At 35.5% G+C, this 12,022-nt stretch overlaps 1 protein-coding gene across 3 annotated transcripts in view; it reads left to right on the top strand.

The window, feature by feature from the left end:
- Positions 1-1,725, top strand: part of LOC149836367 (putative calcium-binding protein CML7) — a 28,155-nt gene extending 26,430 nt beyond the window's left edge. Inside the window, exon 2 of one of the 3 annotated variants that reach the window (XM_090009170.1) lies at positions 1,431-1,725. The gene's annotated coding sequence lies outside the window, so the exon portion shown is untranslated. Of the gene's footprint in view, positions 1-283; positions 447-1,430 lie in introns of those variants that run through there. The other 2 variants (XM_090009169.1, XM_090009173.1) reach the window with 2 other exon arrangements.
- Positions 1,726-12,022: the final 10,297 nt, after the last annotated feature.

Raw genomic sequence — 12,022 nt, forward strand, 5'->3', positions numbered from 1 at the left:
TATTGATTGATTGCTAAGTAATATCTAGTTTGATGCTCATAAAAGGTACTATAAACGATCTAAAAGTTTGTTGATAGTTCATACCATGTTGATTAAATCTCTTGGCTACAAATCTTGCTTTATATCTTTTCATTGTCTCATCTGATTTATAGTTTTCTTTGTAAACCTGTTTGCTTCCAACTGGATTTTTTTATGTGGCCTTGGGACTGTAACCCCCGTGTGATTTAGATGCATGCTTCTATCTCTTTGCTCATTGCATCTATCCATTTTTGTCTTCTGCCAGCTTGCTTATAAGAAACTGGCTCTCTTTGTTGATTTGATGAATGTAAGCATGAAACTCATGATGAAGGCCTTGAAAGAGAAGAACCTCTCAATGGGGTGTCTTTCTCTATTAGAGCTTCTTGGCGCTCCAATATCTGAACTTGTATCTTCTTCATCCTTGGATACCATGGCCTCTTCCTCATGAACCTTTGTTTTATATGACGATTATATATTTGCTGTATGATGTAGTAGTGCTGATGTCACTAAAGAATAGTGTTCATGTGGCTCTGATGCGTTTAAGGTGTTTGTGACAACATGATTATAATAAGGAATGCATATATGTTAATAAATGTTTAGGTTTAGCTTCAATAAGAGGAGTGAAAATAAGTGTATTCAAGATGGTTTGCACCTATAATTGGGGACTTAAAAACAGTATAATACAAACGATTGTTGACTTAGAGTAGCACACCAAAGATACTAGGAAAAGGGAAGTGAATGAGGGTTAGTTTCATGGAATGAATAAGAATATGAATGGAATGGAATGAATCTCTCTCGTTGCCTCTTCATTGTCTAAGATTTAGACTAGGCCTATTTGGATTATCAAGTTCAGGTTCACTTGGCTGGCATGCATCTGTTGGGAATGTATCAGGTTGCTTCTTTTGCAGTTTAGGTTCTAATCCAGTTTCACGTTTAGGGCTTTGATGTAGCTTCTTCTGGGTACAAGATGCATAAAACGATTGTTATTGGAATGAAATTAGGTTGGATATAGAACTGGCACTTTGTTGACTGTAATGGATGCCCAAAGCTGAAGGCAAACAATTCGGTGCCACTAGGTGGCTATTTCAAGGTAAACAAAGATGCAGCCATACAGTGTTTGAATATGAGAGAGGTCAGCTGAGCAGTCTTAGTCGTCATTTTACCCAGACTCCAAACTCTTTTATGAGTGAACCAAGTGCCAGCTAAATCTGTTTGTTTCATTTTTATATTTAGATCGACCAAGAATTAGACATTTTTTTAAATACCCTAATCTTGTTATATCTTAAACACTTTGGAATTCCCTTGACAGCTTTCTGAGGGAGCACCAAGTTGTATGCTTGGACTTCTAGACTTCATTAGAAAGATAGGCGAGTTAGTTATATTCATTATCATCATGCGTTCACCTGTTTCAGGTATCTTGTGCGTGTTTCCTTGCGGTTGTCAATTGACTTTTCCTGTTCCATGTTGTAGAGGTTTCCAACAAGTGTTCAAGGATTCTACGTATCCAAATTGGATACCCTTCTTGTCCAGGTCATTTTAAAAGATAATTAGGAGGATCTGTCTTAGTGGAATTTCTGGGAAGCTTCATATTTGCTCCATGAGAATGAGGGGATCATCATCCAGACAACAGCGGTGAATAGAACAAATTGTGATGTTATATTTACTTTTCATTGTTTAAGAATATTAATGTTTTTGTTTGCCCCCAAACCTTTTTTTTGATATTTTACACGGAGAAACTGCCCCAGTCCCAGAGACTTTGTTGCACTGGCTCAGCCTGCTGTCCTTACGGTTGCTGTCCTGTCAGTGTAAAACTGTGAGGGCTTACCCCTCAGGGAGTTGCTAAGCTTTGCATAAGACACCCATGGGATTTGACTTGACTGCCCTTCAAGCGGTGTGGGCCCCATCCCACTACGCCAAACCCTTGGGTATTTGCCCTCTAAACCTTCCAAAAATCTGATCTAAATCCGGTGTCGTTTTCTTGTTCCTAGATTGCCCCCCCCCCCTTTAGGTATGTTTATCTGTTTGGCCCGTTTGATGTTTGTGAAATAATTCTCGCACCATCCAATTAAACCCTATACGTATATTCAACATGGGATTTGATTGATTCATTGACTTGACTAATAGCCGTACATATCCAGACCATTGATTTGGGGCACATGTCAGCTGCATGGGTCGAGGACATAATCAGGTGCAATGTGATTGCTCACTTTTAGTGTGCTGCTGCACCCGATCACCCTCCATCTTGGAGAATTGTGGGGCTCAAGAAATGATGGAGGTAGATCAGGTGCAGCGGCACACTAAAAAGCTCATTCACATTTCACCTGATCCTCAATCTTTGTGAAAGCTAGCTCATTATCTTTTTCTAATGGAGAAATCTGACTCCCTCAGCTGAGTTGGATGATGCCGAACTCATGAGCTGAGTGGGCAAGAAGGGTCATGCCTGTGAGATTCACGTTTGTCAAAACCGTTTTTTAATAACGTCTCCTTATTTGTTTGCTTGCTTCTCAGAAGTTTTTTTTTTCAAAATCCTCCTCTTTCAATTGTTACCTTTCATCTTGGATGAGAGGTGTGGGAGCCCTTCCATTTCAAAAGGAATCGGCCCTAATAAGAAAAAAATAGCAAGGAATGTAGTGCACATGCGGTGCCAAACCCGAAGATACCTATACTAGTGACCAATCTGTGGGCATTATCCTAAATACAAGGGATTTGGATCTTCCATCGATCTGAAAAAGAACAGTGAGATAAAGGATGTGCTGATTGATTGTAGGATCTAACTGGATTCAATTTAGGTTATCTTTGGAAAGGATGATTCATTTCCACATCCTAAATCAAATTGCATGAGAATCATTACATTTAATTTCTCATGTTTGTTGGTGCTGTGTGAAAATTGATCCTGGATCACTGCCCCTACTATAAAGGCTGAGCTGACTGCAAGGCTATATCAAAGCCATACAAGGCCACCAACACTGTCGGTCTATAGAACCTAGTTCAACTCTTTCACTGGCTTTATAAGACATAGCAGTTTATGGTTCTCAACAAATCCCATTTCCAGTACTGTTTACAATGGAACAGGATGTATAATCTTTTTTCAGTAGGCGACAAGTTATGGTTAGGTGGACCCCTACTTTATTAGAAACTTTAACAAATAACAAAGATTTACATCGGGTGTCTGTGTAGTGGTGCCAATGGAGAGGTTTAGCCTTTCAATGTCGCTCCACATGCAATTTGGCCAATGCACATGCAATTTCGTTATTTCATCTTAACACTAAATGAATATGACACCAGGTGAAACTAAGAAGGGGGAGTTGAGTTCCTGACAAAAGTCTTGGATTGCCACAACTAGGGGCGTAGCTAGGATTCATGTGAGGGGGGGGGGGGGGGGGGGGCGCAAACAGGGGTGTAGAAAAAAAAATGTATTTGTGTGATAGTTGGGGGTTCGGGGGCAGTGCCCCCGAAAAAATTTTTTTTTGAGATAAAATAAAAAATGGCTACAATTATTAATAAAAATCTATTTCATATGGACAAATCAAACTATTTGCTGCAGTCAGTGCTGGGCTAGGACTGGGCTAGGCTAAAAAATGGATAAAAATCTATTTCATATGGAATCAGGGCAGGGCTAGGACTGGGCTTTTAAATTTTTTTTTTTTTAACTGTTTGGGGAGGCAGGACTGGGCTACAGCCCAGTCCTGCCCCCCCCTAGCTACGCCCCTGGCCACAACCCTCTAATTGGTTGTCTAGCATAGTAACCAAATCATGTCGATAAGATTCAACCAGGAGTGTACAAGAATCGTCAAGCAAATTAAGGATCTTCAGCCAAACACTCAATTGACTCTCTGTAAGGTGACTGCTGCCAAGGACCCATGCATGTAAGTACCACGACAAGTGATCTCCGATCATATATCCCTACCCTCCATCGCTGATTGTGAAAACTGAACATGTTCATTTTAGCACATCCATTCAGAGGGGTAGTACAGCGCCCACCATCTTGCAATCGTACTGCAATAGGAAATATTGTGAACACGTTCTCTCGTAGACAGAAAGCCCTCCCACTGCACTGCTTCCAGCGAACGAGAGTTGCTCTAAAAAGTTGCTTCATTCCTCAACCGCGAACAAGATACATAAATATCGTATATCTGAAGATTGCAAGATGCATAATCTTTACATATACGATATCTTACATCCAAACCACCATTAGCAGAAGCGTTAGGTTGACAAAAGGATACCTCGACTTTGAAATCTACTCTTGTTGGCTTATCATTTGAGTTTTTTTTTTATCTAACACCAAAATATCAATATTTTTAGCAGCGGCAATGTCAAAGCGAAAGGGAAACACAATTTGTGGATGAATTGACGGCCGTATGGGCATCGTCTTATAGTTCCTTGTGGTATTTATGAGAATAGGCGCTGCCGTCTGGCCAAGTGCACATCACGTACCAAGCCTATGGACCAGGCTTGGACCTAAACATGTAGGCGAGCACAACTTTTCCAATCTTTTCGCCACAGTAGTATATGAGGGGCTTCTCGCCGAACTTTTAGCTAGCCGTCTGCCACTCACCTGGAAGGAAAGATTGTCCAGGGGGCTGAAGATTGTCCATGGATTCTCCGATCTGTGGTGGACTTTACTCCTAAAAATATTCGCCCTACCCACTTCATGAGTCATGACCTGCACGTGAAGCGCTTCCTGTAGGCCATAACTTAGCCAACGAGCTGTGACTGACCATGCCAAACCAGGGAAACCCTTATGGCCGGCCACTAGAACCAGCACACATTACTCAACCTAGTTGAGGCCATCCACGATGTCTGCCTTTCCTAAACGTTGTCTGGTCAGGCAAAAGGCTCACTTGTCAGTCAGAACTTAGCTGGTGGGTTGCGGCAGGTCACTATAAACCGATGATACCTTGCTGCGAATGACCCCATGATCATCATGCCCCTCGACAACATGTGTGTAATCACACGCACAGGCACACGCACATGCACATGCACATGCACACGCGCACACACACAGATTAATGCCTACAACGAAACTGATTCCGACTCCTTACATTCCTATTTAAATATTCTTTTGGATAGCAATAACAAACTTTGAGAATACCATGTTACTTTTTACAACTATGGTCTTTCATTTAGACCTGAGGGATTAGCGCAGTTGGAATAGGCCTCGGCTGTCAGACGGTCAGGGTTCTATTCCCATGGGTGTAATCCCCTTTTATAAGCTGAAGCTGGTGACTCCTTGGGGTTGCACGAAGATTGCGTGATATATTGCTCTGCTCGTTAGGTATCACAAACTCTCACTTAAAAGGAGGTCTGCCCGTTTTTGTCTTGCAAACATCACAAAATTCACATAATAATTGCAAACATTCTTTTAAGCTCAAACGTCAAAACTTCACAAATACCTAACTAAGTTCACATATATATATATATATATATATATATATATATATATATATATATATATATATATATATATATATATATATCTTCCTAATATGCGAAGTTCCTCCAAATATGTGAAGTTTCTTTCATATATGTGAATTTTCTCCTAAATATGTAAATTTTCTCTCAAGAGATCTGCAAATACATATCAATCTGTGCAAATTTTTGACATGCAAACCTGTGTAACTTAATAGGAAGCTGCCATTCCAGTGCTCATGCTTTGCTAAGTCATATACAAAGTCATTTTTGTTGATTTTGTTTATGGAAAGAACCATAATTCTTTTTCCTCTATAACTCTAAGCATTTTTTCTCTCTCCTTGCAGTGAGTCCCGTGAATTTTTTTTGCTTTATTTCGATGATGTTGTGGTTCCACCCTTCTCATCCAATTCCCGATTAGGTCAAAAGTTGAATTTCATACGAACAATATATATATATATATATATATATATATATATATATCATTATAAACTTTTTTCTTTGTTTGTAGATATGAGCATTTAATAGCCCCATGCATATTTGTGTTTAGTTGTGGATATTTTTTGTATATTTTATTTAATATTTGCCACCAGATTTACTGTTTAGGGTTTTTTCATAGATAAATATTTGTTTGTGTTGTAGTTGATTTGTATTTGTTTGCTTGTCCTTTAGCTAATATTTGATGTTTTTGTATTAATGTAATGGGGCTAGGGTTTACTATGCACAACCATTGAATAAGGGTTAGGAGTTATTGTGGGTAGTTGGTTTTCAAAGTGGTTGTTGTAGATATTTATATTAATTGAATATATATAGTGTATATGAATGATATTTTCTCACGTGCTATTTCATTAGATGAATTATGTGTTGTCATGTCAGTATAGGCAATTAATGATGGACTCTGAAATGGTTAGAGTACACTACCGTAACACTGATCACCTTACTAATCGTCTCCAAAAATAGTAGCTATAAAAAAATTATGGCTTTGAAGTCTCGTAAAACCGGATATATAGAAGAGTCAATGATCCTCCGAACCTAGATAGCCATCATATATGGATGGATGTGTTGGAAGATGATAATGTAAAATCGATGTTATTTCATGGTGACATTTACTTAGTTGCTCATAAAGATAAATAAGAAGTGGAAAATGTGTATATATCTAATACACCATCTATCGAGCACAGTCTTTTGACGATCATCCAACTGTCTCAAACAGTGAACGATATTGATGTCCTAAACATTCAGCTCAGGCATGCAGAGGACATGTAGTTGCCTGAACAGATTAGAGATATAGGTGTTCAACGTGCATATAATAAAAAATGAATAATTGATGTTATACATGATCAAAAGATCACTACAGAGAATGTGAAACCACGTGGGCAAAACAATGCCAATGATCTTCATCATATTAATTTGAATGACATCCAACCTTTTCAGGCAAATGACAAAGCTGGGTACAAGTTGTTTGACTTTGTAATTTATGCAGTAATTTGAATAAACCTCATAAAACTCTTGAGTATGTGTCAGTGAAGTTTTTATGGTTAATCTCGAATATTAAAAATATAGGAATGTTGAATGCAAAGAAGCATATAAAATGATAGATACAATGAATTTTGATTTAGTTTGTGCAATCGAACAATCAATTAGTGGTAGTATCTATCACGTTGATAATGGAGAATCAGATGATATCGATAATGATGACTATTCAATGTCGATAGGAGAAGAAAAAGACAACAATGACATGAGACAAATGACATTTGAGAAGTCAAACCATTGATGTTGTATATCCTATATGAGCATTTATTGGGCAATATAGTTGTTTTATGTTATTACACTAATAAGCCATGGTTGAATAGGTTCTCGTTCGATGGATTCGCCTACAATGAAGATCAACTGCAAATCATTGAAATAGAGACATTTATTTTGTATGATGGCTTGTGTAACAAACAACTTAATGATTATGAATAATTACAATAGCTAACAATAGGCTCAAATGATCAAGAAATTGCTTTCGATAAAAGGTTTAATGATCTTCATCACTATCATGAGTTTTTGAAAGATCATGTGATAAGGAATAACTCTACAGCAAAATTTTTGAAGAGTTATAATAATAATCATTGTCACATATACAAGAAAGAACCTGCATATGACGGTTGATTGCCCCTAAAAGATTCATTGTACAAAGGTGCACAAAGCAGAGTTCTTTCAAGTGAAGAAGTATCAAAGTGAACATACATGTGGTGGATCACTAAGCAACTTTACAGAGAAAAAGTGTCTTTCAAGTTGATTTCAGGTATTATTCACAAATGCATGCATGATAACCCGAAGATAACTCCAAGAAAAATCATGAGTGGCATCAATCACAGGGAAGTTGTGAAGGTTACTTACAAACAAGCATGACGTGGTTGGAAACAGACTAAGGAGTTGCTATATGGTTCATTTGAAGAGTTTTTCAGGATGCTTCCCGCCTATTTCGATAATTTGATGAAGGCTAATAGAGTATCACTAGGGTATATTGAGACAGATCTGAAAGATTAATTTCAGTATCTGTTCTTATCCTTTCGTCCAAGTATCGATGAGTTTTTTAAAGGATGTCTTTCAGTTCTTATAGTACATGACACGTTCCTAAAAGAAAGATACATAGGTATATTATTGTCAACCCATAATATTGATCTTTGTGGTGAGATGTTTCTGGTAGTATTTGCATTTTTTGATAAGGAGTCAAAAAATTCATGGGCATTGCTTTTGAAGCATCTAAAGGAAGAACTCATACGCTTTGACGAATATAATGCGAGAATACAACTTACAGTTATCTCAGATAAGCACAAATGTTTAAAGTATGACGTCTCTCACAATTGGCTTACATGTCGTGTTAAATATTGCATGAAGCATTTAACATAAAACTTTTTTAAGAAATTTGGTTCACCACTCAAATACACTTTGGTAGAGTGCAACTCGAACAACCACGAGACGACAATGAAAATCTTCAAAAAATTTGAGAGCAAGATGAAGTCGCAAACAATTATGTTACCAGTAACGTGAAACTAGAATATTGAGCTAACAATCACTTTTCAGCAAAAAGATATGAGTGATTAATGTCTAATATAGCAGAGAACTTCAATTCGTGGATTCTTGCCATACGTGACAAGCCTCTAATTCCTTTTATTAAAAGACTTCATCTCATACTGATGAAACTTTTGAAAAAAAAATATTGAGCAACATATGCCAGACATTGTAGTGCCGAAGATAAAAAAAAGCTAGAGGAACTGAAGAGAAAGATATAACAACTACTTATGCAAGTAGTGCATTGCATCGATGTCGGTGCGAAGCCGACGACTGATCTCATGGTTATAATGTTGATCTTGAAAGGCAAGTGCGGCGATTGTGAGCAGACAATTAGAAATCAATGTGTATCTCTCTCTCACTTCCTCTTTCCTTCTCCTCCTCATTTTTGTCTCTCTCTCCCTCTTCCCTGATTCACTCAGTCGCTAGTTCCAGTGACTCAGTAACGGTGAGTGAGAGACTGAGAGAGAGGGGTTTCAGTCGTAGTGAGTCTAGTGATTCATCAAATAGTTTTATAAGTGGTTCTGTTGTTGCTACTATTTCTCTTCCATTTTTCCAAAGCTCCCCTCCTTATAAAATATCAATTACATCTTTTCCTTCTCCTTTCTTAACATTTTCTAAATTTTTTCATACAGAAGAAACAACCAAAAACCTCAACTTATCTTTTATTTTCAATATAAATTATAAACATAAAAAATTAGTAGCAAAACAAGTAGCCTCAGGCCTTCGTATCTCTCTATCATTTGTATAATTTCTCATAAGTTGCAAAATTGATTACAATTTGTACATGAAGCTTGTCATCCTTTTTGTATCTAATAATATATGAGAGAAATTAAACAATCTTCAAGCATTAAATCAATATAGTGTGCATCACAAGATAATGTAAAAATATGAAGGTATCTTACCTCAACTGCAATCCTTGCTTCCAAGTAATTTGAGTCATTATCTGTCATAAATTGAACCACTTTGTCTGATCTGTTTTTTTTAATAGTAGCTGATATATACTCCTTAATGTATTCAGCAGTTTCTGCCCTTTAGTATATTTAGATTTCAAAAAATTTGTGCCTTTAGGGCATGATGCCAAAATATTTATATGTAAACGATTTTTCTTATCTGTCCATATATCATATATTAAAGTGCATCCTAATATAGACTATGCTTTTTTTATCTCATCAATAAATGTTACAACTTGTTCTTTTATGTTTTGAAGTCATTTTATTCTAATTGTTTCACTACTTGGAGAGGTATGACCAAATCCATAATTTGCAATGACATTAACCATCTCCTTAAATGCATCATATCTAGCTAACCTAAAAGGCAAATCGTTCATGATAATACATTTCGTTACACACATATCTGCATGTTCTTTCTCCTTCTTCTTTATACAAACATTTATGGTGTTTCGTTGATCTAATGAACTGGAACTTGACATATGAATCATACCTACAATTGGAGAAGAAGATTTTTTTTTATAGAAGTAGAATCTCAGCTCCTTCCAGTATGAGACAAATAACTTGTGAGCTTTGATTTTTTTTTTCGATGGCTTGGATTCCAATTCATAAATTAAAGCTAATGCTAAATGTTTCACATCTGATGTTACACACTCACATGTAGCAACATCTTTATTTGGTATGCCCATAAGATAATACTTAAATCGTGTTATTCTCTTATTAAATTCTACATTACAATAGTTGCAATGTAATCAATCATCTGATTGTAGTGTATCATGGTTCTATAATGCATCTTTAGGTCTCCTCATCTTTTTTCCTACATAGAACGGTAAAAGTAAAATAAATTATATGAATAAATATAAAACTAACTATAGGCTGAATTTAAAAGGAGAACCCAAACGACTAGAAATTAAGTGCCTAATGATGGATTCAATAATATTAAATTAAAATAACAATGCTGCAAAAAATTTACAATATTAAAACAACCCTTGTATACAAGGGTCATAAACATTAAACATTTAAAGTTTTATCACAACAAATAAGGCTGGGCCTAGTTGGGTCTTGGATAAAACCTAAATATAAAACATATAAACCAATGTAATTTTTTGTTTGCATTTGATAGTATCTTATTTTTTTTATTTACATGCTGATGACACAAGTAGCTATGTCTGTTTTACTAATGATGTGCACATGTAAACTTTTGTGCACATATAAACTTTATTACTTGTGTCCATGACTTGAGAAGGCCCAACATTTGAAGGTTTCTACAATCTATTTTAATTTATTATCACTTAGCCATAGTTGCTAGTTATGAAATCAATGAAATATCCACCAAAAGTAAATGATCACAGGATTGTTCTACCATAGGTTACTTATATGAAGGCATAAATCATGCTAAAGAAGAAATAAAAAGTTTTTATAAATGTCAAATAGATAAATATCTACGAATATGAGGTATCATTGATGGTAGACGGGAGGTCAACTTGAGAAATGACTTATATGTTGTTGGGTATTTAAATTCACAACTTTTTTATAATGGTCTTGTGAATATAAACAACGAAATCATGAAAAGATTGAAGAATATAGATGATAAAGAAGATAAAAATGTTGAACTTGATTCAAAATTGACTTATTATCATTCAAAGGATCCAAAGATCTTTAATGAAATTACAATATCTCTTCTTTGTACTGCATGTTCACGTAAGTTTCAATTTTGATTTACATTATATATTTTTTATTTATTTTATAATATATTATCAATTTTTCATTACTTCCTTTTGTTTTTAGCATGGATACAATGAGAAATGAGTCGAGCAAATATTCCTATTTTGCAAAATATGGCAATTAAAATACTTAGTCAACCATGCAGTGCATTTAAAGCGACACATACCAAAAAGAGAAACTGTCTTGAGCCAACAACTCTTACTAAGACATGCAAAAGACTGCAATTGAAAAAGAAGTAACCTATTGTATATGACAACATTGAAGAATTTACATATGGCTCAAATGAAGAAAGGAATGAAGAGAAAATAGAAGATTAGGAAGAAGATGATGAAAGCATTGAAGCCCAAGGAATTAATGAACACTTTTGATTTCTTAGATAATAGCAAGTGAATAGTCTTTTGTATAAACTTAAATCGTTATGATGTTTATTTTCTCATGAACAATCATTTTCTTTTTGTTTTTGATACTTAATTATTGATGATTTAGTTGATCATTGATACTTATTTGAATGAAAGTACATTTGATGTTGATGTTTGATACTTCTTACGTATGGTTAGTGGGATTGAAAATAGATTTTATATTTTTTCATGTAAAATTAAATTAGTTTATTTTATTTTTAGATTTTTTGAGAATTTATTTGATTTTTTAATATTTTCCCAAGATTTTGCCAAAAAAAAGATCAAGACATTCAAAAAGTTAAAAATCTCCCGAGAAATTAACATTTCCGTTTTAAACTTTTGTCACAATGATTGTGCGTCCTAAATTTACATATTTGACCTAGAGTAAAGAGACGAGTAAATAGTCACAACAAAAAAATCATATTAAAAAAAAAGGTCGCAACAAATGATGCATCTTTTTCA

Source organism: Nuphar pumila, chromosome 6 (assembly GCF_984573655.1).
Source record: "Nuphar pumila chromosome 6, dmNupPumi1.hap1.1, whole genome shotgun sequence".
Taxonomy (NCBI): Eukaryota; Viridiplantae; Streptophyta; class Magnoliopsida; order Nymphaeales; family Nymphaeaceae; genus Nuphar; species Nuphar pumila.